Genomic DNA, 27,295 nt, shown 5'->3' with positions numbered 1-27,295 from the left:
TGACAAGCTTAGAGCGCGCACGCACAAGCGCGTTCCTCGCAAGTCGCGCATCCGCGCGCGAGATTGACTTAAATAAGGATAGATTGCGAAAGATTTCAACCGCAAATATACATCACCTGCTTCCATTCGTCTGTACTATAATTGAACAGTATCTGATTTAAAAGCGTACCGAAAGATCGTTCTACCGACATCGTTCCTTTGAGGGAGAGAACTCGGTCGATGACCGCGTTTAGGTAACATAGATTGTACATAGCAACTACTACGAATAACCGACCCTCGTGCAACGCTGATCGATTGTATCGCTTAGACGTGGCGTTTCACTCGCCGAGTAATAACAATGCTAATCGAACGTCATTATGGCTCCGCGTCCGTATTTATAATCCATCACGACAAGTCCACCCGCATTAAAACTCTCGGCAATATATAATTAATTTTATAATCTATGTGTAAAAAAAAAAGAGAGAAAATATCTCGCACATTATGCCGTTTCCGTTCGTTAATCCTGACATTACCGATGATGAGCACGAAGATTTCTCGTGTATGCAATTACATGTATATTATTATTAAGTATTATTATTATTATAATATTAAAATTTCATTGTCTTAATATAAAAATGAACATATAACGTAATTATGCGCGTGAGTGTAAGAAAAAAAGTTCGACGCTCGCAAGATTAACTTCTTAAAAATCTTTTACTGCGCGCAAATGACGTTTCGATAGGTAACAATTCTGAAACGTGTACGAGAAGCCCGGTTAAGTACGGTCATTAAATTTATCACGAGCGGGCAGTTAATCTTCCGACGCGCGCCCGTCGGTTTACCAGCACTTTTCGAAAACTCCGACAAGCCGACTACGGTGATTTTAACTTGCATCCGCGCGTGTGCACGAGCGATGTGCAATATGCGAAATATATACGCATAATGTGGCGATATTTCTCCTGGTCGCCGCGCCGACAGTGTAGGAAGCTCGAAACGCATTCCATTAGCATAGCTTAACATTAAGCGCTCACACGTCCCGGCTCCGTGAATTACAGGCATTGAATCTTGAATGATTGCACAATTCAAAGGGCGTACATCAACAATGTCAGCCGGAACGCAGGCTCACCTGTTTCCGACTACTGCGCGAAATTTAACGAGAGCCGCGCGCTTATTAATTCCCGATGAACATTATGTAGGCTGCAATGAGGATTTGCCGCCAATTCATATTCGAGTCTCTCATGAAGTATTAAAAACATAACTGATATTAATCTTCCAAGATTACGATCCATTAACTTAATAATTGTGTGTACGTGTCATATAATTCTTGTTTTATTTGATAAATAATAATTATTATTTGATAAATATTAATCGATCATCTATTATCTTGTAAGAAAGCCTTTGTATTCTTAGATCGCTGAGTTCACGGAAATTTCAGCCGGGATGTGACGTGCCGCGGCTACTACTCAAGGTGTCACAACATCGGTACGTTACTCGTTCAGGGTTAACGAAACCGCGCGATTCTCCGAGATCGACGAACTCCAGTTGTTTTCTCACAGTTTGTCAGCATCCAAGGTTGGCCGTTCGCCGCGTTCACGGATTCGTCACACTTCGATGTCAATGACCTTCGCTACGTTTTTATTTTTAAACAACCGATCATTAGGGAAGCCACTTTAAGGCTTATCTCGGCTCACTTTGCGTAGCACAAAGGCATAATGACAATTATAGTCCTGATGCAACAATATCGAAATTTCGAAGAGTAATGAACTTACGCGGATGATATGAAATAAAAATGATTGCTGGAGTAAAAAAAAAAAAAATTCCATGCATTCTACAATTCTATACAAATCTATGTAGATTTCATGAGAAAAACCAAATTTTTTTAAATTTATTAAAATTTAAATATCATGTTTGCTGCTTTCTTTTATATTTATAATTAATTTTATATGTAATTTGCAAATCTCTTTCTATATTTAATAAAAAAAAGCTTTATGAAAGATCGGTTTTCTTTGAATTGTGAAAATGAAACGAGTGAGAAAACAAATTAGTATCGTTATCGGTGAGCTTTAAGTACGTCTTTATTCTTTGTGTCCATTCTGGTCACGCGGAACGTCAAGCACTCATAAGTAATATTTGCTCAACAAGCGCGTCGTTGGCCATTTCAAGCTAGTGTGTCAATGGCTGGTGAAAGGTATCAATGACTTTTTTCTCACTGACCCACGACAAGAAACTCTCGATCTCTAATATCATCGTGTTTACTTACATAATCACGTTCGTGCGCAGAATCGACGATGCGTGTCACCAATCTCATGCGACTGCCTTGTTAGATTAGAATAACCTACTATGATAAGTAAATATTTTTTTTAATTTTTTATAAAAATCCGTCAATTATTTTAAATTATATAAAAGATATAATAAAATATCGCGCGTTTTTATTAAAAAATAAATAAATTTCGAATAATTATTCCTTTAAAAATCTCATCAATTTTTCTCTAACATCTATACGCGCGCGTAAAAATACATATCACTGATTTAAGATACATGCCCGCAACGCTCATTAATCAATACCGATTACACAAGCGGTATACCAAACAAGACAGAGGATCGCGCCAACACGATCGACTGGTTAATATGCTTATTTAATACCCCTGAGTGACAAGGTTGCTACATCGGCAGCGACAAGAACTCTGGAGCCGACGTGCCGAAAGTATCCGCGCGTTACAATGAGAATGACGTGCCGATTTATCCCCGAGAGGGGGATAGAAGAGAGATACATCCTCGAAGCGCGTCGCGTCTCAATACGACGATGGCGATTTGCGACATCCGGCAAACGTGTCGATCAAAAATACATAACGTATCCTCGAAATGTAATCGTCCGAAGTCACGCAGACGATATATGGACCTCGAACGGCGGCATGCATCCGCCGCTCTTGTACGTTTTAATATGTTCGATATTCGTTCCTTCATCCGTAAGCGTGACCGCAGATACCTGTGCAAGCAGACGAAAACAGGTTACGTCGGGTTGCCCACAACAGGAGCCGGCCTTCGTCGCACGCCGTGTTAGTATTAGTGTAGCTCTTTTACTTTCCTTTCCGATGTGCTTCCTCGTCCCAGCAACGCTTGATTATGGATGGATCATCGACGTATCCGGCAACCGCGTGGACGTAGACAATGGACGTGGATAAACGAGCAGAGTAGTAGTTCTGACCGGTCTTGGCCCTGGGTCGGACATTAATTGGAATTGAACGGGTGTACAAAGCCGACTCCCGAACGCCGATAAAAATTGTTATGCGATGGATGAAACGGAAAAACCGAGGTACTCCTCATTCCTCCCCCGCTTACGTAATTATTGAAACCCATGATGCCGTAAGGACAAAGGAGCCTCATCGAGGAGGAGGAAGCTCGAAAAAGGGAGCCGTGTAAAATATTTGCATAATTATGCACACGTAATAAGGTTTGAATAAGAAGAATGCGCAATTAGCTGCCCCGAGTGTCCCCCACGATTTATGGACGGATAATTAACCCTGTCAATCCCGGAGCCTCCTCTTTCAGGGAACGCCGCACGCTCGCGTTCTTTGTCGAGTCCCGAAGCGACGCAGATAAACATACGTGTGTTAAGAGCCGGTTCCAGATACGTTCATTCGCCGGATACTCGTCAAGTCGAGACAAGCACGGATGATGCAACACACGCGTCACAATATATTCAGCGATATATGCATCGCAATAAAATCTGTCACGTGAATTCGTATTTGACAGATAAACGCGTCGTGTATTGTTATAAACGGAAACGATTTTTTGTATCTATATATCCTAATTTTTTTGCGCCGATTAGTTTGTCACGCGATTATTCCACCTGATCCCCGATCGGAGAATCTAAAACCGAATCGATTCTCTCCGTGTGTGAGACGGCCTTTAAGACGACGGTCGGTCGTTCGGCGGGGAATAAAGCACGGTCAGAAGAACCCAGCCAGGAGCCTTTGTGCCGGTCGTTCGTGGCCGAGTGTGATCGCCGCGCACGCCCGGAGGTAGAGAAGAAGCCGAGCTCGAGCTCGCTTACCGGCTCGAACGCTTTAACCACCTGCTTCTGAAATTTGAGAGCCGCGCGTCTTTCGTGTACACTTTCGTCTTTGGTCCTGCGCCTTTCGTCGGCGCGAAGCCGCGACACGAGAGAGATGCCGTGTAATCAAAGACGACGCTGCTGTTCGTCATGAGAGCTAATATTTGTCGAAGGTTTATATTATTGAACGCTTGCGCGCTTTTTCACCCAACTTGCCTCATAGCACGTTAGACGCTATTTAATATTAACATTCCTCGAATCGGTGTCTTTGATATGCATATGCATAATTCTCGCACCTTATATTTCACAATAAAACGATTTAAAAGGAAGCGCCACAAAAATTTAGCTTTTACGCATTCGACTAAAATGCGTTATATTAAAGAAATATTTTTATAGTCGTATGATATATTTAGTAACAAAATCGATCTACCATAGTCGCTTTACATGGTCGAGTTCGTAAACGCGAACTACGTGTCCGTACAAAGAACCGAGCTATTTCGCCCAGCGGCAATCGGCTTTGTGCTCTTACAATCGATCGGCAGCGGGATATGAAATGCGGCAAAACGCGAGAAAAGTATCGTCGCTGCGACGAAGTATCCCACCCTATACATATTTCCAACAATCCGGTTTAAATTGTTATCAATCAATATTACAGCGAAGCTTTTTACGACTTCAGCTGCGAACAAGAGTTGCATAATAAAACTTTTGCGTTGTCATAAATTTAAGAACGCGTGAAGTCAACAGCTTATTCTTTATCAAGAAACGTCAATTTCCCATAAAATGTTGTAACTATTGATAACGGATACTCGCTCTATTTGTAGAGCTGGCTCTCCCCGGAAGTCGTAATCACGAGATATTATAAGGCACATCGAGCTTTAAAAAAGGTTTCCTTTTACGTATTTATTCAACAAGAATTTCATACTTGAAAAAACTAAACGCGATGGTTAGCAAAAGAACGGTTTTCCATGATCGTGAAGCAAAACGACGACGCGTCGGTTTTTCTCATGGGAAATAAATCGCGTGAAAGATGTCTTTTTCGTGAAACGCTGGAAGAGCCAATGGGGTTCTTTATACTATTTTCACATGGAGCATCCGACCACTCGTTTGCGGATTATCACGACCGTGAAGAGTCAACGGGGCATTGCACAAACGGACAGCTAAAGTCTCTTCTATGTGAAAGTAACGCGTTGAAAATAGCGAAAAGAAAGGGACGCGGCCGCAACTCGGACGGGTTTTATCTGACTCTGCTGTCATGCAGTTATTAGTGGTGAATTAAACGAGCAAATCGTGTCACGGAAAGCAGTTAAAAACTCCTGCAAATCGACGAAATCATAATAAGTTGACCATTAGGGAAGCTTGTACAGCTGAGACGAACGATCATAAATTCTTTCAAGAATGTCTAATTATATATCTTTCGTGTTTTTAAGTTCAAAATTAAATTAAATATGTCAATTATACTATTTAATTAAATCGTTTTATATAAAGAAAAATTTATACAATTATGTTCGATGCAAGAAAAAAGATACAAAATAATTAATCATTGTCGCATTATTTTTGTAAATAATAATTAATAAATAGAGTCATAAATATAGAGAGAAAAAAAGGTGCGAATAATAATGTACCAAAAAATTCAACTATAATCTCTTCAGTAGATATGAAGATGTATGCAAGTATCACATTCTTATCCCACGCGCACCTTTCCCGCACGCACGAGCGCGCGAATGCAATCTTTATTTCACGCCAATAATCCTCCGACAGGAAGTCAGTTGCATGCATGTACACATTGACACGGTCATGAGAACTACTCTGAAACTTCTGACCGCCACTTCTCTTTCTACAGAATTTCTCTCGCCATATAGACAACGTTTTTCTTTGCAAATATTCCATCAAATCAGAATTTTAGATTTCTAACGATTTTCTCAAAAGATTAGAAAGAGCATTCCATATTTTTTTCATTCATTCTCGTATTAATACATTTTTCTTTAATCTTAAATAAATAACATTTAAAATTCATATAAAAAAAAACAATTCTCTCTCTTATGAGTTTTTAAGCTTTTAATAAAAAATCTATATACATTTAACTATGTTATTCAAATGTATTCTTACTCGAGATTTATAAATTTATAACACATGACGAATGACAATGTATTAAAAGGGATAAATAAATAATCTGCACGAAATTTACGATATATCACGCAAAATCGCGTTCGCAGAAAAATCGATCATACATACGCCAAGAAAAATATATATAATGGAAAGATGAGACGACCATTTATGTACACGACCGCGTGCATGTGCTCCAACGTGTTCGTGCGTGTCGGCGCACGCATTTCTGTAGATGCGAATATAGAAGACTCGAACAAAGGCAAAAAAAAACATCCTCTCCCCGGCGGAGGGATACGTCTGGCAACAGTGTTGGGACTGGACCAGCTGATCGAGCCGCACCAGGGCCGTCTTCATCTTTTCAAGATAAAGTTCATAATTTGAAGAAAGCGAGCTAGTTAATTGGCAGTTGTATGAACTGCTTTTTTAAAGCGATAAGTTTGCTGTAAAATAATATTTTTTGAAATTCTTTTATATTCCGAAATAAAAATATAACATTTTCCAATAAAAAAATACTGATGTTTTCTAAAGAAAATATTTAATAGATATAAATTTCAAGATTATCTTATCGAGAGCATTTCTATTTATTCAAGTCATCTGGTGGCCGCTTTGGCGATAGTGTACAGATTGACGTTCTTCGAATTTCATGTCAACGCGATGATCTGTAGTAAAATGCATTCATCTAGGACAAAAATTTGCCATCGGTCTGGTTAACAATGCGTGCAGCGGCACATTCGACGATTCAATAACCCTCTCTCTCTCTCTCTCTTTCTTTCTCGGTGACGAGGAAAGACGCCAAACCGGTTTCGTAATTTCCAAATGAACGATCGTCTCGTTCCACGAGAAATCCTTCCGCGGAAGCTTTGTTATCTTGCCCTTTGCTTTTTCATAAGAATCAGAATTCAAACGCAAATTTTTTTAAATTAAAATCGATATTGATTTCTAAAGATTTTTCTATCAGCCTAATGTCTGGATATAAAAATATATCAAGAATTTATTATATCAAGCATTCTTCGAGTAAAAATAATTCCTCGGAAAAGTATGAAATATTGTACATTAAACGTTGAAAAAAAATATAGAGAGAAAGTTGTTCATTTACTTGTTCATGTATGTTAGAATTCACATAAAAACTATGCAACTTTCGCGCTCAAAATTTTTTTTTATTCGACAATTCGTGAGGGAAACGTCAGTAGTAAAAATCTCTGAAATCTGGCGTTAGTCGCGAGATTAAAAAGATCACAGCCGTGATCTTTCGATAGCTTGCAACGCGCGCGCGATCTGCCTTCTCGAAGAATCTTTCCCCAATGGACCAGTTCCGGCAGCGCTCCAGCGGCGAATAGGAATAGACTTCGTCGACGACGAACAGAAGGCAGCGCAGAAAAGACGAAACCGGAGCAAGGGTTGGAAGAGGAGAAAGGACGGAGATAAGCAAGAGAGAGTCTCCGCGCGGAAATAAGAATAACAAGAACGGCAGCTCGGCGCGGAGATGCGAAGTGAGACGCGAGGCGAGAGGAGAAAGGAGGCATCCAGGACTGGCAGGAGGTGACTAGACGTGACTAACTTTGCCGAGGGAAGAAAGGGGAAAAAAGAGAGAAAGAGAGTGTGAGCTGGGGAAGAAGACTTGAAAAATGATCGCCTGTAAATCTCGAAAAGCTCGACCGCGCGCGCGAGCACGTCACCGAATGCATGGAATCCTAAAAAGAGTCTTCTAGAAAATGAGAGCGGAATTAGAATTTAACCGGTATGTATGTTTGACACGTGACTCATATTTCGTTGCGATGTCATTAGCATCGCTATCGCCGGGATATTGCGTATTCAAAATTTATACTTCTCAGAGATTATAGTATTTCGAAAAACAAACCATTTATCATTCGGAGAGTGTTTCTAAAAAAGAAGCTATTAAAGGATGAAAGAATTATAATCTACTTTCGCTCGCTTCGAGGATGAATCATCCGTCGTTATCCTTGTCGCTCTCTCATCATCTCTCGGTTACGTGCCGCCCCGTCAAAATTACATTCGCGACGTTCCCATAATTTTCATACTAAACAAAATTATCGTCTCGCTGTAGGCGTCTTTCCAACCGCATCCTCAGTGTTTACCTCGATTTATCTCATCACGTTTACCTCGGGACATTTCCATGCCCTCATTCTACTTTCTTTCGTCGTTCATTGTGTGGCGTCAATTAAATCTCGCATTTAATGATTTCTATTGTACAAACATCGACAGACTTTAAGTATAGATAAGAGTTTAGCACCTCTAACAAAATCAATTGATTGAATAATTGCGCACTTATTCGAAGAAGCTTTGTTGAGCGCGCATCTCTACGATGTAAAATCTCAATTTAAACTTCTCGGTACTTCGATTTCGCCGAACACAATGCCGTTTTCAATTTGAACGGAATTTCCCATTTGTTCGCGCGAGGCAGTGTCGTGAAAAGTACAAAGTACACCCGGATACGACAATATAAATCATCGCCACGCCGGGCCGCCTGAAAAGGAACTCATATCATACATTCATACGTGAGCGCGTTTAATCTTTAATTCGGCGAGCGTAACACGTACAACTCACAAACTATAAAGTTGATAAAGTAGAAAGAATGATAAATTGAGAGAGAAAAAAAAGACGCACAAAAAATAAAGGATTCTTTTTTTAACTTAATAATACGGTATTAAATATCAATTCTTCATAATCTCAAAGTACAGCTATCGATGGTCGCGTATAGTCTCGGACGGATCAAGGTGAGCAGAGAGGAGGATTCTTAAGGTAGTCCGAAGTAAGTTTAAAGAAGCGAGGAGGATGGGAGCATCCTCGCGCGCGAGCGCGAACAGCGAACATCAGCCAGCCGGTTAGCCTGCCGAGGCTATAATCGTCCTCGCGTGTAATGTACGATCGGTAGGAGGACAAGACCCCGGGTGGTGGTGGATAGGTAGATAGATTGGTTGGTTGGTTGGTTGGTTGGTTGGCTGGCTGGCTGGCTGGTTGACTGGTTGACTGGCTGGCTGGCTGGCTGGTTGCGTGAGTGAGCGCGTCGTGGAAACTGGTGTGCGCCGCCGATGTCAATGACACTGCGGCGCTGCAGCTGTTGCACACATAAGTCAAGCCCGACCGACACCGGCGCAGAACACGTGCGACCCAGGCAGGCAGGCAGGTACGCGAACGTGAATACGTGCGTGCGGGAGAGAGTGCGTGTCTTTCTCTCTGTGCGTGTATACCTGCGCGCGAGGGCAAGAGTCAAATATTTCCATCCCGTCCGGACACGGACCCCCTCCTAAGGCTAAGGCGAGGTGTCCACTCGTGGACTCATGGAGAGTTTTATCATCGAGTGCCGCGCGCGCTCGATGAGCAAAACCCTTCCTTCGATTCCGAAGGTCCATTGAGAGACACACTTTGTATTTACCGGAGGATTTACTGTTGTTATTCAAAGTCTCATTATCGAAGAGTAAAACTCATAAATACTCGAAGAATGTATGTTCTTATCATTCGAAATAATATTCAAGCTATATTTAGAGAATTTTTTATCGTTACTCCCGTGAATAAAACTAATTAATATTTTAATAAAGAAGGAAAGGAAAGAATGTGCATCTGTGAAAGTGATCGTACAATCTGTTTCGCGCCTTCTTCGCGGACCTCGTTTCGGCGGCATGCACGTGCTGGCCGCTTGCCCGACCGACCGACGCACGTGCCACGACGCCGAGTGTGCACGCACGCATGCGCGATCGTAATTACTACCTGACGCGAGCTTTTGACGATGAATTAAAGATAATGATTTGCGGGCACAGACCGAGGGACCCATGGCAACTGATAGCTTGGCACGATACATTGAATATCTGTGGCGATCTCTTTTCAAAGTAATTGTTCTCTGGGAAATCTCGTGCGAGATTTCAATTATGGTAAAGGGATAACGAACAAAATTATGCAAATGTAAAATACCTTCACAATAGCTCGTGTCATTTTTTTTTTCTTAATAGTCAGAAAAGAATATTTCTACCGAGAAAGCAGCTGTCTTTGTGTAAACCGAAAGGAAATTATATCTTTTTTCCTCGTGCTAAATTGGGTTAACTAGAGCGGCATGTGTCGGAACACAGAGCAAAGAGATACAAAGAGAGACCGAAACAAAGAAAGGCCAACGTTTACAAATGCACAAAATTTCGTGAGAACGTTTTTAGCGGTAATAAAACGCGCCGCTGAGAATCGAAATAATGTCAACGCGAGTCAAATGATTCTTCCCGAGATAAGAGAGACCTTAATTTCACGCTTCCTTATTCCAAGTACTTAGCGCTTCTTGAAATGCCACGCGTCTTTTTCCGCATAAAATTATATGCAATTCAAACAATGCAATGGACAAACTTTTTAAGCTAGCATTGATATAAATCTCTTGCAAAATTATTTTTTAAAAAAATCTACGCAAATATTTTTTTTCGATAATATATTTTATCATTCGCCCGTGCAACTTTCGTTTTGCTCGCTTCTGCTCTTTCTCGCTCATCCGGGGACGATCGCGCGTAAAAAGCAGGCGAGATGAGAGGAACACGGCAAAAGTTCGTAATGAATGGCGGGGCATTAATCTCCGGCGTTTCGCGTTACGTTGGTCCACGCACGTGGCGCGAGACGATCGTTCTGTCCCCGACCGTATCCCGCTCGCTCCTATGTGCGGCGCTTTTTTCTTGCGTGCTTGTAATTATTATAAATCCGTGTCCGCGCTCGCGACGGCCGCTTATAAATCCCGGAACGGGCTAAAAAGAGGAGCGACGGCCGATTCCGAAAGAGCCGCCGCAAAATTGTTTTTCCGCGGCTTGCCCTTAAGAATCCCGTACTTTACGACGATGGTAAGAGCATAAGTCCGGTGGAAGGATCGTGCGCAGCCAAGTCGAAAACAACCGAAAGTTATTGCGTACGCTGATGAAATTATAAAAGGATGTGCACGCCTCTACACACCGGGGATAAATATAAATTTCTTTTGCTTTCTCTTTTTATCTTTTTAAGCCAAAATTTACTACGCGCGTAAAATCATTCTTGTCGCAATTTTTATACAAAAATTTCCACGTAAATATGCTTCTTTGTCTCGCCACTTTTCCCATGTTACTGCGTATAATTATCGCACCGGTTCGGTCAAACAACTGCGCGGTATATTTATTATTTTTACATTAATACATTATGCGTTACGTTTCGTTTCTCTTTGTTCCGCACGCGATGCCTACAGGAATGATCCCGCATGCGTTCTTTGGCTTTAGACTTTAAAGCGATATTACATAGGGTAGCCGAGCAAAGCGAAGCACACTTCGTGCGACAACTGTCGAGTAATTTACTCAAGACGGGTCACAAATGCCGCCGCGTACTTTATGAAGATACAGACAGGGCCGCAGCTATATACTTCTAGAATACTAAGCGATAGTATTCAAAGAAGCATTGAAAATTTTTTCCGATAAAAAGCAACAAAGGAGAAAAGTTATTAATTAATTATAAAATTTAAAAAGTTAATCGCATTTCGTAATACATATTTTTTTCTATTTTTGCTCGATCAATCTTGGAAAACTTCGCGCATAGTGAATCCATAGTCAATCCATTCACTTTACGGAGCCAAGCCTGAAGGGAACGCTTTCCGGACGTCATCTATACTTTTGTTCCGTGCACCGCTGGTTGTCAGCTGTATCTCACCTCACGAGAGTGCGAATTTGTAGCGTAATTTCCTCTCGTTCGCGCCCGTCAGGCCTGATGCACGACGTCGCGTCTCGAGTAATGTCCCCTTGTCAAGCGCGTTCTTCGCGCGCGAGCGAGCGAGCGATTTTTTATAAGGACGCCTGATTGTCGGCGATCCTTATAATAGCTCATCAGCGCGAGGCGACACGTACTCAATTACCTCTATAAGCGTCACGTCCCACGCAATTTATTCCTCTCGTATGTATCAGCGCCACTCGGCGATGACCACGAAGAAAGATTAAGCGAGCACAATGCGCGCGCCTATGTTAAAAGTTGCATGCCTCAAGTCTTTCGCAATACTGAACAGATCGGATTTTACCGAAACATTACGATCCTGTTGAACGATAAAGTTTAATTCTGCGCAATTAAATTTTTAAGAGAATTTTACTCTCTATATATAAAAGAAAGATGGAAATTTAAGGAAACGTTTAAACGAAATATAATGTAAGATAAAAATGACATTAAAATACATTTTCAGCAACAAGATAGCCTTCCTGCCGACTAGTGGCACCGTTACTTTATGTTAGTAATTGCAGTACATTCCCTATCTCGTTTGTCAGTATTCAAGAAAGCGACTTAATACGCGACGTAAGAAAAGGGTTAAACTGGCCTCGAATTTGCGCGGGACAAGAAGAGAGCCAATTTTACTAGATGTGTCTGAGTATCTCTCTGAATAGAACGAGCCGGTAATTGAGGAGACGTTTTATATGCTCTCGCGTTTCATAACTTCTTACGCCACTACGAGCGAGACGTTTGACTAATGTTAAAATATGAAGGCAGTGCGAAATTTTGCAACCGATATTAAAGAAAAGAAATTTCACTATAGCTTGCGAATATATAACGATCGGTATATTGTATCGTATATACAATGTATCGAAAACCTTTGATCATTTATATAAATCGTTATTTTACGATATTTTCGGATTACCAGAGACACATTTGAACGTGCGCCCTTCGCATTTTCTTTAAAATCGTCAAGCTGAAAAAAGACTCAGGCATGTAAACAGACAACGGGGCTGCCGAGTCGCTGACGGAAATAACGAGCGCGGTAAAAAGGCGTGTTCTCACGTGCTCGCGGATTCAACGTCGTCGTGCTAAGAGTTAACGGTAACTCACCGCGGCGAAACGCCGCGATGACTCACGCCGATGTTGCCAGAAATGCAATATTCTCTATAACATATGTGAATATTCTTTTCCACTCAATAATTATTCACATTAAATAAAAAAGCAAAATTAAAATACTTTAATTTTTATTACAATTTTATTATATTACATTTTTGTCATTAATCATCTCTGCTTTAAACAGAAAACATTTATTGAAAGCAACAATATAGCAATCTTTAAATATATATTATGTGAGATGATAATATATATATATATTTTATAATAAAAGAAATATTGTGTTGTACTTTGTATTGTTGTACATATTATAATATAAACTTGAAAAATATGGAAACTTTTTGATAGATTTTCTGCAAAATTTTAATTAAATTGTTCTGGCAACATTGCGGTTGGACCGTTTCTCGTATGCACACAGACTCACATTCGTCTTCGAGGGAGATATCATCTGCCGAAACCCACGACAGTTCGCGACGCGCCGCGCGGAATATCATTTCGAGGATTTTCTTAGGCAAACGAGAAAACGACCGCCAAGTTGAACCTGACGAATGGAATCGAGTTCAACACTCGAGTTCGCTTCGACCTCACGCCGAAGAAAGAGGCCCCGACCGCTTACTGGCCTCGCAATGCGCCGCCTCCGCCTTTTCAGTCGGGCGTGTTTAGAGACACTGTCGGGGCCGTTAGGATCGGACCCAGTCGTGGGAAGTGAACGATAGCCGTCGAGGAATCGAGCCGATCTCGAGATTGCGATCTTTAATCAGCGGACGGCAATCAGAACGACGCATTCTTTACGAACCGTTTCATCTCCCTTCTTCACGAATCTTTTTTTCTTTTTATTCCTCGTATAAATTTCTTGCCATATATTTTTTTACTCTCTTATTTTATATCGCGCTCCGTACCCTATTCTTCTCGTTTGCATAACTGCATTCCGCGAGTACGCATACCATGGCGATCGCTATAATTAGCGGTGGTTATACGAAATCTATGAGAAAAAAAGAAACAGACAATAACTGCACAATACGAGTGATAGTCATAGGTAGTTATGCATATCGCGCTTAATCACGCGTGTGAATTGCAATTTGGAAGGTTACGAGGATGTCCCCCTCTTTTTTTTTTACGGTTGTGTATGATTAAGGGATGATTGCATCATACAACGTATAATTTCCAATATCTGCGTCTTCATATTGGTATGGATTAATGACAGACTAATAACGCGGTATGACATAACGGCACGAAAACTCGATAAATAATGGCTGTTGCAAAGCCATCGCCGTGAAAAGATGACTTTGCAATATCGTGTCGCCGCTATCTAGGATCTTTTTATAATCTTAAACCATCTGGTTGTCAATCATATCACATAATCGATTTATTCAATTTGATAATGTCATAAACAAATAAATAGATCGCCTTAATACCGTAATATTTCCGTTATCCTTAATATTCTTACATATCCTTATCTCTTTTCTCTCTTTTTTTTTTGTATTTTATATACTGACAACAAAACCGTATTTCAAATATTTAATTTCAATTTCTTACTACATTTACATATATATCGCAATAAAAATTTTTTATAAAACGGGTGTGCGCGCTCGTAATCTTATTATTAACTTTATTGCGCCTGTTACGTGGCGCTATCAAAATTTCTACTCGAGTCTGTCGTCGAGGTCGTAACTTTCTCAAAGCAAACCTTGGCTCGGATTGCCACGACCGGCTATCTGCGCGAACAATCCCGTAAAGCGATACCCGTGATAAACAGAAGCCTTTAAAGAAACATCGGTGCTATCGGAGGTCGATAGAGGAAGTCACTCTCATCAGCCATCGGAAATCTACCGCATAGATATGTACATAAACGCACGGCGTAACTCTTTCAACCGTTTGAAATATTGTCAACACAAATAAAAATTTATTTCACCCGTCATATTCCATCTATTTCTATAGAAGCTATTTGTAAAGCAAATATACCCGTAATTTTGCTTGTTTGAAATTTTAAATTTTTCGAACGGTCTGTTTTTCATCACCACTGACGCGCATACTTCAAATATTTACGAGCTATTACATACTTTATATTACACATACCAAGCATTGAATATATATTGTAAGTGTTAAAATATTGTAACACGATATAGAATGATTGTATAACAGCTGGATTTAACTTAATCGACGCGTGTTCCGTTGTTAACTGTCGGCAATGTGAACGCCGCCGTAACTCACGCGTTACGCAAACGACTTGCACTTTCGTACTCCTTTTTTTTTTCTTCCCACATTGTACAGGCACCCACGAACGGACCGCACACTTCCCACTTATATACGCGCCGTGGTATTTTTTCGCAGACGCATCGGCATTTCGCTCGCCGAAAATTGCGGTCGTATTTTATAAAAAGTGCAAAGTGAAAAACGTTCGCTTATATTACATACAGTATAACAGTATGACGTATAATTATATAGATGATGTGTATATACAGGGTGGGCCCAAGCGTTCCGACCAGATTTTGAGATTTTATAAGAAATTTAATTCTGAACAAAAAATTTTTTATAAAAATGGAAAAATGCTTCTTTAAAAGATTAATCAAAAACTTCTGAAAACACAGTTATTTTATACATTTTTACAAATATCAGGAAAAATATGCGTTTTATAATAAAAAGTACCGAAACAAAAGTTGTAGAGAATTAAATTATCTTTCAAATAAGATCAAAATGATTATAATACGTTCCATTAGATTTTAAGATAACCAATTTCAAATATACAATAAAGATAATCTCTACAACTTTTATTTTGGTACATTGTGTTCAAAAACACATAGTTTCCTTGATATTTATAAAAATGTATAAAATAACCGTAATTTTAGCGGTTTTCGGGCGCTAAAAACATTTTTCAATCCATATTTATAGAAAACTTTTTGTTCGGAATTAAATTTTCGATAAAATCTCAAATTCAGGCCGGAACGTGTGAGCTCACCCTGTATATAATTACAAATTATACGATTATATAATTCTTTGTACAGTTCTCTTTTGACAGATAATTCCTGGCACATAATATTTCAAATTATTTTCGACGGTATTTATATATGAAGTTAATGAGAGTATATTTGTGCACTGAGAAAAAAAAGTTGTTGATTTGACTAAATGTGTTCAACTGATTATTATTTCTTTAATTGAAATATTGAAATATTTAAATTAAATACGACATATTAACATGACGTATTTGACTTAAATACTTAAATATTTCAATTAAGAAAATAATAATCAGTTGAACATATTTAGTGAAATCAACAACTTTTTTTTCTCAGTGTGCAAAATTCTACACATGTTGCTTCGAAAAATTTCATTTTATACGATTATCAAAATGGCTTGCTTTTACTTGACAGGATGCACGATTTTATGATTTATGATTCAGCTGTACACGCCTCCCGTAATTGAAATCAGGCGAGAAATAAATCGGGATTACACGCGAGGATAGCATCATGCGTCGACGAACGAAAGCTGTGCTCGTCAGCTCCAATTTAACGACTATTATTCGTTTGGTCCGCTATCCGCTCTATCCGCCGTGAGTGTAGTTTAGTTTATTATCGTAGTGCGAAAATATCGCGCATAATTTCCGGCTCGAATATTTTCATCTGTCTTTATACGCTGCTACGTACAATCACCGCTTTTTCATCTGCATTAATCACGAGAACATTTTAATTAAATGAATTTTCAAAACAATCGACAATTCGCCGTTCGGTGCTTAATTTTCCATCAACAAACATATTATTAAATTATCGAGGATCCTATTTATCTAAATTAATCAGATCGTTATTCATTACGGTGCACTGAATAATCACGTTAAATTGCATCCCCTGAACCGTAAAATATGCAATGCACACAAATCTGGCAAATGTCGATTATACGCGACACGATCAATTTCATATTTAAATATTAAATCAAAACTATATATACGTATATACATACACGTACATCCGAGATTTCTATCGTGACTCGGCGATAAGCGATCTATCTATTTAATCCGTGAATCATAAAATTTACAAACGGCCGTCTCTACGACGGTTTGGCGTAACTAATTTTGGAAACTTTGCTGCTCCTATCACCATTCGTCATCGGGGCGACCCTCGCTCAGCTCTCGGCTGGAGAGTGCTGCACTCGGAATCTGACTTAGCAGAAACGGACCGCTCGAAAGGAATGAGGATAGAAGGAGGTACGGTTAGGCCAGGCTAGATATATTTAACCTCCTCGCTGCGCACTCGGCGCGCAAAGAGCAACACTTGCCTCTCTTCGCGATTTAAATAAATGCACGCTCCGAATACCGTTCATTGTTCCGACGCGGTATCCGCCACGGATTTTACGCACATGTAAGGCTTTCTCGCAACGAGAGACTTTCTCGAAGACAAAGATGAAAATGAAAACAAGATTGTCATTGCGAGAAAACTCGGCTCAGATTCTAGACTTTCCTATGATCGATAAAGAATCGGGTAGCTACCGACTAGGTATTAATTAGCAATAATCCTAATTAATAAATCTTATTTTTTATGTATGACATAAATGGGAAATTTTGCACTACGAAAGGAAACAGCGAGAAAAACTTTACCTTCCGTAGCTTTCCCGCCGATATCGATATTTTTTCAATATTTAAAAAACCTCTAATATCGAATATTATTAATATATTGCGAGATATATGGACGTTATAAGTTTATACGTTCTAAACCAATATCATGGTCATATTTTTAATATCTACGCCCACATTCATACTTTTGAATAGTTCTTGCGGTAATTTTGTGTAACCAATTGTGGATTATATATCGATACCGATTCGAATACCTTGAACGAGGTCTTTCTTTGTCAACCTACACAAAGTAATCTAATTTTGGAATAGAAAAGGATATACAGCTTATCTCGTCATTGACATAGAAATCAAAATGTAGGCATCATGTGAGTCATGAATCGCGACAACTGTCTCCCATATATTCCGATTCAGCAATTGACACCGCCGTCTGTTGCAATTCTGCGAACGCGGAGTGGGTTGCACTTCCGTCGCTTAGACTTTCGAAATAAGTAATACTTGGAGGCACTTGTCGCGTCTCTAAATTCTTTGTATAATTCTCCGACAGATATTAAATCGCAAAAGAGCAGCAAGCAAGCGCGAGTTTATATTCTTTGCGATTTCTCGCTAATGAAATTCTTGAATCGCGGAAACGCAAATAATCTCAACATTTGACAAATGCATACTAGTATCTAAAATACGGAAATCGCAAGAATATATTTGAAACCATCGAAAGCAAAAAGATGTCGCATACCCCGCTTATAAAAACAGCAACGTCGCGAGGATCCTTTCGCCACTACAAGTGCGTAAGTAGCATCGAGTGGTTGATCACTATAGTCAGCCCAAAGTGTACACACATACATACGAAACATATTCTTGCTCACTATTTCGATACGAAAAAAAAAAAGAGCTACAACGTATCAGCGAAACCGTGGAGAAGGTTCTTCCTGAAGAGAAAAAAAAAAGAAAGAAAAAAAGGAGAGTATATTGGCCGATATGCTCTCGTAACGTAATTGCGTAAGTATCGCCACATGCTGGAAGGCGCGCGAACGCGCTCATGACTATTTCGGGTCCGTTCAATTCTCATGCCCGATATATCGCCGCGCGGAGCGGACTCCTCTTCGAAGAGAGACGGACTCGCGCGAGCGGCACGAGTCGTGTCCCGAACTTTCACTCTGATCTCGCACGCCTCGACAATATATGCAGCCCCCTCCCGCGCCGCGATCCTGATCCGACTTCTGCGTCCTGGGCACGAAGGTGCAAAAGAGATGTGGAAATGCGTCACGATGGAAACGAGTCGTGCGCGAATCGATTGGTTGTACAAAAAATATGACAACGCGATGTATGAATAAGTATAAAATATTATATCGTTTTATTATTGTTCAAGGTTTGTTACTATCATATAATAATATTATTCTCGTTTAACTGCGGCAGAAAGACTTCTTTAAAATAACAACAAAGAAAATAGAAATGTGCCGCGATCGCGATAGCAACTGCGATAGGTTATCTCGATTTATTATTTCCATGTTAATCAGTACGAAGTAATTGACGTTGTTAATTGACGATGAGAGACCTTAATCGCGCTCTTAAAATTTCATTTGCTTTTACTGGAAATCAGTCTCAATTCTTGCTGGTCATATATACTAAGTGGTTAATATTACGCGGCGGAGCTCGATAACAGAAAATATATACAATGATGCGTTGCACAATCTCATTTGCTATTTCGCCGCAACGCGTCATCGATCCACTAGACATATTAATCATCTACCAGACAACCGATCACGCTCGACATTTTATTGCAAATGCACGCCTTCGAACTCGAGCCATAATTGGTTTTTTGTCGGTTCTTTTACCTCCTGCTCGAACCTGTTTCCTTTTGCTTTTGGATTACAAACAGCGGAGCCCTTCGGATCCGATCCGAGGGAAGATATGTCACGGCGATCTCTTTCTCTTTCTCTCTCTCATTGTCAGGAGTAGCGCTCAGGTACACGATTCATGGCGACAATGATATCGGAAAAAAACAAAAAAGGAAAGCAAACGATCGATTCAGGGAACGGAAAAGTTTATCGCTGCGAGCGAATGATTAGATACCGAAGCTAAAAATATGAGCAATTAACAGCCCACGTGCGTGCGCGGTTGCTCGCATAACGAAACATTTAAGGCCGCCACGACAAATTCGAGAAAAGATGCGTCTATCACGACTCTTCTCTCCTCTGTCCTCTCTTTCGTAAATATGATATATCCCGACTTGTGCTGACGAGCTGACGTTTTAAAAGGTTTATTCGGCTAAAGTACTTTCGGGAGAGAAGAAAGAGGAAGAGAAGGGGGTCTTAAATGTCCTGAAAACGACAGTGTCGATCGTAAGCCGATGTTACGAGCGGAATAGCTCTACTGTATACGAGATAATGGAAACAGAATGGATGTATTAGTATTGTAATGTCGCCTAATGTGAATCGGGATGTCTGTAGTCATCGCCTTAAACGTTTTTAAGTGATATATATATCGAAGAGAAAGCGTCCTTATAAATAGTTTTTTTCTTATATGGTAAAGATAATCGATTTGATAGAAGACATTAATAAGAATTTCCAATAGAACGATATTCGGAAAAAATATTTACAATAATTTAAATAATGTATTTACGGAAAAATTACGATATTTAAATAATGTATTACGGAAAAAATATTTACAATAATTTAAATAATGTATTATAAAAAATAAAATTATGAAATAATCGTTAGAAAAAAGAATTCTATATAAATAATAATACATATTTTCTAAGACTTGAAAATTATTCTCGTAAAAATATTGAAATTAAAATAAATTGTAAATTTGTTATAAACCGTGTGAGGTGGGTTTTACCGCAACTCTGACAACAACCGAGATATTTTCAAAAGCAATAGCGGCGACTTTATAATTTACGACAGCAGCATTGGCTTTTTCAAGTCAGAGCTCGAATTTGTACGTGCCACGACAAAGAAGAAGAAGAAGAAGAAAAAAAAGAATAGTGCTAAAAACGAGAATTATTACTTCCTCGTCGCAAGAAAAAAGATCGCGTTTGTCACGGCAAAGTGCCGGGGTAATAGAACCTGAGATCTGCCATATGGTTTTAAGGGTCAATCGATAAGTCGCGCAAATATTGACGTCGCCTTTTATCGGCGTGCACAAATCTTGAGTCAATGCACGTGATATTTCGCTTATTAGCCGATAATATACGCACGAAAACCTGTTTTTTAGATGCATCAAAAGACGGCCCGATGCCCATTCTATCTTGACATTTACCACGATATTCGTATTAAAAAAAAAATTAGGCAGAGTTTTGAAATAATATAATAATATTTTGAAATAAAATAGATACCTAAATGTGGCTAGAGATGTGAAATCAAATAAAATAATGCGAAAATATGCCGTAAATGTCCACGCTCGAATGTGATCGTTGGAGCAAATAACTGCCCTTTTACTGCATCTCGAATACGTATCCGTGATATGTAATCGCGTGCGTGCGTAAATGAAAGTTGCCGCGAATAAAGTGAGATAAATCCGTTAGATACGATAACCTTAAAGGACGTTATTTTTTATCGTGATTGTTCCTATACATGTGCGCTGCACTTTTTTACATAAGATTAAGCCCATTATTATTTCGCGATGTGGCATCATTCTTGAGATATGATTAATTGTCTGTTAATCGCGATCTGATTATAGCTCACAATAATAATTAGAGAGATTTATATACAATAAAATATACACATTCTCATATCAAATAAATATATAATGAAAATAAAAATTTAATATAATCATAAAGATTTAATATAATCATATAAATAAAATTTAATATTGTTATATGAATCTTAAAAAATCTACATTTTATATTATATTTTTTCGTCACTTTTTTTATATTTTAACTTATGACTTTTAATTTGTGATAGACATTTGTTCGATATTTTGAAAATTGTGAAATAAACACGGAGTTGAATTTTCGGAGCGGAAACCTGCCGTAGTCGAGCACGCGTCCAGTACAGTGGGTTGGCCGGAAAGATCGATTGTCATACTGCGACACTAATGTTGGAGTTGGCATAACTTGGCGGTTTGCGCTCTCGAGCGACCCTGCAATCGAACTGCGAATCGCGAAAGTCCCCTCCTGATATTTCTCAATGGCAATACCGTTACGATTAAACGTAATTCTCTTCACAGGTCGCATTCAATTTACGAACAATTATCGTGAGCATTAATTTGGATGGAAATGTTAGCATTACAGTAGTAAACTGCGATTATCGATAATTGATGTTGTTAACACTTAAGAGCGTGGAAACGTAGCCTTGCATTTAATTAGGAGCTAAAGTACGGACAGTAGCTTTCCCCCTCGATGGGAATATTGTTGTAATTACGGCAATTATGCTGAACTGCGGTTATTGATGACTTATGTTATTAAGATTGTTTAAACGGAAGGAAAACGTTGCGAGGAATTTATTGAAAGTCTTTAAATGTAGCTACATTTGCTTATTAAATGTATTCACTATTTTTTATCGTTAATTATGATTAAAATACTATCTTATAAAAATATTTAAAAAAATCGATTGTATAGCATAAAATGTTACGTGGTACAAAAACATGATACACATATATGTATAAAAAAATAGACATAATACGTGAGAGAGGAAAGAGAAAGAAGTTGAAAATGTCGGAGTCAACGTACGCCAGGTGAGCCCTACTTCCTGAAGATACGTCAAGGGCTCGATGAAGACTCCGTACGCGTATGAAGACATACTTCGAGCAGCCTATAATTTGCCCTTTTTCATTGTATTTCGTCCGGAGGAAGTAACAAGATACAAGGGAGGGGAGGGAAAGGAGAGAGAAGTCCCGTCATATGGTAAAATGCGACGTGTACATATAGCCGCGCGCGTGACACACGATCGTAGGGTATTATAGCCTAGTTCGGTATAATGTTAATTCTATTCTTAGTGTATTGTACTTATGATTATATGTGATGCGAGATATGCGCACAATTTTGTGCACTCGGGAACGAGAGAAAATGTGCGTCATTGTTATTCAACACGCGACTGTGTCGCTTCTACGTTTACAGGCGAGATACACACGAGATACACACTCGATACGCTGTCTGGGAGACAACGTCGAAAAATATCGGATAAACCGCCATCGAGGGAGAATCTGGTCATCGCGAGAAAAGCGGAAAGCTTGAAAATGTCACGTTACGTCACATGCGAGACCGTCGATCATCGGTACACGATGCGCTTTCTCGGGATAATCGATATGCGGAAACACTACTTATCTAACATCGCGACCGCCGGTGATGACAGTATTATTAGCACGATAATTACACGTTGTCGGAGTTTTTATATCCCGATTATTGATGCACTCATATGAGTCTGCTTAAATCCGCGCGCTTGAAAAGCTCAAGATATTATATTTTACTATATACATTTCACGAGGTTTCATATTAATTACATACAGTTCATTTTCTAATAGCTTTTGTAGCGAGCGCATTGCTAGATATAAAAATAAAGATTCTAAAATAGGTTGCGATGCATCATATTGCAACCAAAGTCATACCTCGACACAACTCGAGGATCGCATGCAAGCGCGACTTCCCGGAATCAAAAATCCTATTCTATCCCGCGAGGATCTTTCTCTCCGTTGCGTCACTTTTGCACGTGTTGCCGTACACGTGTGAAAACCCGGCGAGCGCGGCCCGTTTCTTTTCTTTGCGGCGTGCTCATTAGCGAACCGCTCCGCGAGCTTTTACAACAAGTAGTAATACATACGCGGTCTTCCAAAATCCTATCTAATGCTTTTTTCCTCTATAAATTCTTTGACTCTTTTCAAAATGATTTTCTCTAAGGAAAATGTTGGATTTAAGAATAATAAACGAGAGAAAATGTAAAGTTTTTCATAAGTTAAATTTCCGACTAAACATGAAACATTTCTCACTTTATTTTGATTAATCTTTAATTAAATTTCATATCAAAATCGAGTTACATAAAAAAATCGCGTTAAATTTCTTCTTCAAATGGATCGAGGAATCTTTAACGAAAAATAGAGGATATTCGATTTTGATGCAGTCTTCGCGGTAGCAAAAAGGATGAGAGATTTCTGCAGAAGGAGAAAAAAAGCTGATCGCTCTTCGAGATTAAACCCGGTCGATGACGGCTCGAAGCCGAACGCGTTAATCCGAAATTTAACGCTGAAAGAGTTTAACAACTCAGCTAGGACGAACATCCTCCAAAATATCGCTCGCAGTGTGATTTTATTTATGGCTCGCAATTAATTATTTCATTTATGCAAAATTATTTTGCGCACGACAAATTGCATTCTTGATTTCTCGGAAATTATAGAATACACATGTTTAACAATATCGGAAGCGTAATATAATTTAATCTATCTTATTCGCGTCAAATAACGTTCTGTTAGATTTTATTCGATTGATTTTCTTAAGTCGAATATGAAGGATACTTTTACATCAATACATAAATTTTATTTGTTACTATGTTTATGTTTATGTTATTTGTTATTGTATGTTATAATGTTTTCGTCTTTGATATAATAATGTTATAATAAATTCGTCTTTGATATAATAAAACGGTAACAGAGAATGGAAGTTTTTAGACAAACTTTATGATTAGGGAAGCATAACCTGCTTATTTTATAACCTGCTTATTTAAAAGAAATGCTTGAATTATAATAACCGCACCAGTATTGAAAATCATATCGTGTCACGATAAACGCAAAAAGCCGGTGCAAATGCGATAGTTTATATAATACTGCAAATTTGAATGTTCTTCGGTTATAGGAGATGCGATCTTTTGCAAAAACATTTCGTATATACGTACGTACACCTCACATCAAAAATCTCGCTTGTCAACAAACTTCACGGTTACGATAATCGAAGGCGCCACTTGAAAAAATTCAAACTGAAGAGACAAGTTTATGATGGCAATTATCTCGTATTTAAAACATGTCGAGAATAAAAATAACTGTATTCTCCTTTATTCCTGAACTGAAACGTTAGTATATTTACTATCTAATTTCTTTCGAAAGAATAACACAAGTCCTTCTCATCCACTTGTCTCTTCAAATCTGCTGCATAAATCATCAACCGGCGAGCAAGCTACCGGTCAATGTGGAATAATTCGAAGTGTACTTACCATGCAGAAGAGATTCGCGTCGTCGTCGCGGCCACTTTCGAAGGATACGATCTGTTACAGCAGAGAATCCACCGGAAATCCGAGAGGTAGTCTCGTACTTCCCTGGCGACGTCTCGGAAGCCGTGGTGACCGCTGCGCTTTCTCCCCGGATGAAACACTTCCGAACGAACGAACGAACGAACGGACGGACGGACGGACAGCCGGTCGGTCGTCTTCGCGGAGAGAGAACAAAAAAAAGACGTGCAAATCTCACTGTGTACGCATCAGCCCGATGGCAGCGAGATACGAGAGTCGGAGAGAGCGAGAGGGCAAAGGGAAGACGCGAAGAGCTCTGCAACGAACGAAGCCGCGTACGCGAGGCGAATGAATAAAACGGACGGACGATCGAGCGCGGTAAACGCACACGTACCAACCATGCGGCGCGCGGGTTCAGCGGCCGACTGAGAGGATGCATGCAGTTCGCTCGCCGAACCTCTGGTGGCCCCTCGTGGTTCTGAGCGCCTCCCCCACCGCCGCGCCACCGCTCGGCGAGAGAGACAAAGCGGCTGCGCGCGCAGCCTCGCATTTTTTGAGCCTCCGTCTCGCGGCCCCGTCCTCCCTGCGGCCGCCGATCCCCCACTTCTCACCTCCCTTAGGTTCGATTCACCGCGCGACGGCATGTATATATATATATATATATATATATATATATATATATATATATATACCGTTTGCGACGATGTAAACGTATATATGTATATGTATATATGCCCGTACACAATGTAACTGGCGAATGTGTATGCGAGCGCGAGCGCGCAGAATCCTTAGCTGCGATCAAGTCTCCGCTTCGATGGACCGGAGAAGGGATTGTTGTAAGCACTGTTTGCACCCCGCGATAGAAAGATTGGCGAATTTAATAGAGAACGCGTACAATTGCTTAAAGCCATGGTCGACCATGGTCAGCAAACCGATGCGAAGCGACTTTCCGGGTGAAATACAATTTCTACTTGTAAGATCTGCTCTTTATTGTAGCTGCACTTACGCTTCCGCACTGAAGGTTCATAATTAAATTGGAGAGAAAAAGAGGGAAAATGAACAGTGCAGAAAATACAACTGCAAAGAACAAATTTTTTATAAAGTTGGTAGAATCGAAATTCAGATGACGTGATTAGATTTTGGTTTGCGCGAAAAATGAATAAGAGAAAAATTAAATAAAAATAATAATTAAATTGTGAAATTTTTAAAATTAAAAGCGTTGTTCTTTACTTCAATATAGATACCAAAAAATGTACACATACAAATAAATAATATTAATTATTACATTCTAAATATTTTATGTTCCCTTAAAAAAAATTTGCTTAAAAAGTAACATATATTTACAGTTTTGTCTTTTAAAAAATTAGAAGAACTTAAATTCTTTCCGGATAATATTTCAATAATAAAAAAAAATATATATATATTATAAAAAAATTAAATTCAATACATCTTATATCTTTTGTATCTCATTAAATTTTTTTCTTTTTGGAATTGCATATAAATATCAATATATAAATTTCAATGATTTGCAATGGAAGTAACTTAATCTTTGTTTATTTCCTTTCTTTCTAATAGCACTCTTTAAATGTAGACGCTAATCGTATTTCTGCACGATACGCTTTATCCATTTTTCCGTTAATAAGAGAAAGTCTCTTCTCTTTTTAATGAAGAAATAATGCACCGACGAAATGAACTTTTCTATAGTGCCCTGTGCCTTCACGTGCGATATCGTTCCGTTATTACAACGCATTTTGCTTCTGTTCTGAGAGATTCATCGTCTCGACAACAGTTATCAAAATAAATACAGTTTTTTTTAAAGATAAAAGTCATCTTGATATTCTATGTGTAACTCTTATTGATCAAATGTAATCTAATTTATTCTATTAAATAAATCACTAATAATTAATTCCGGATTGTATGTTTCAATATGACATGTATAAAAAATCGAATATGAGTATACGTGCTGACTTTGATTAGATATAGATCTTTTCATCGCGAATCGAATAACCGTCATCAATTTCGAAACATGTGTAATTAAACGAAAGCGCGTTTTTCCCGTGGAAAGATTTCGCGATAGCAAATATATCGTCGGAACTCTCTCGTCCCTAGGAATTAATAATGGCGGTCACGCTAAGAGTAACACAGACAGATGGTCTTTATTATTTATTTTTTTTTCTACACGTATCTAACGGGAGGGAAGAAGGAGTACAGAACCGAAGAAAATAAAATATATTTTCCGCTATTGCGCGCGCTTTAATTGGCCATTATTAAGTCTCCCTCTCGATGCAATTACCTCGGCCCTTTCGCGCTGTTATATGCGGTAATTATTATACCTTGTTTACTAATAGCCGTGCCGCCGGATATCATAGTTGATAGCGGTTACGCGATATAGGAGCAGCGTCATAGGGTAGCTCGATGCGAATTACGCATTGTCGTAGGCCATGCATAAAGCGCGGGCAAATTTGCATAAATACTGAGGTTCTGTCAACTAACATGATGTCTAATACATGGAGTTTACCTGATAGCGATGGGATTGTGATAGGCGTTTCATCATCTCCGACACGCTTCCGTGCCACTTCTATTCCATTTTAATGCGTGCTGCGCGCGTGCTTCTTTATAAAAAAAATATGCCTTTAT

At 39.2% G+C, this 27,295-nt stretch overlaps 1 protein-coding gene across 4 annotated transcripts in view; it reads right to left on the bottom strand.

Annotated features, from left to right (window-relative positions):
- Nucleotides 1-27,295, bottom strand: part of LOC126852706 (probable serine/threonine-protein kinase dyrk2) — a 142,953-nt gene that overhangs the window by 115,553 nt on the left and 105 nt on the right. For 2 of the 4 annotated variants that reach the window (XM_050597761.1, XM_050597799.1), the window contains exon 1: nt 24,644-25,086. The gene's annotated coding sequence lies outside the window, so the exon portion shown is untranslated. Of the gene's footprint in view, nt 1-24,643; nt 25,087-25,553; nt 25,645-27,176; nt 27,271-27,295 lie in introns of those variants that run through there. The other 2 variants (XM_050597770.1, XM_050597779.1) reach the window with 2 other exon arrangements.

The sequence above is a fragment of the Cataglyphis hispanica genome, chromosome 1, assembly GCF_021464435.1.
Source record: "Cataglyphis hispanica isolate Lineage 1 chromosome 1, ULB_Chis1_1.0, whole genome shotgun sequence".
Lineage (NCBI taxonomy): Eukaryota > Metazoa > Arthropoda > Insecta > Hymenoptera > Formicidae > Cataglyphis > Cataglyphis hispanica.
Note: the sequence above shows the minus strand (reverse complement) of the source record. Positions and strands in the feature narration are given on the sequence as shown.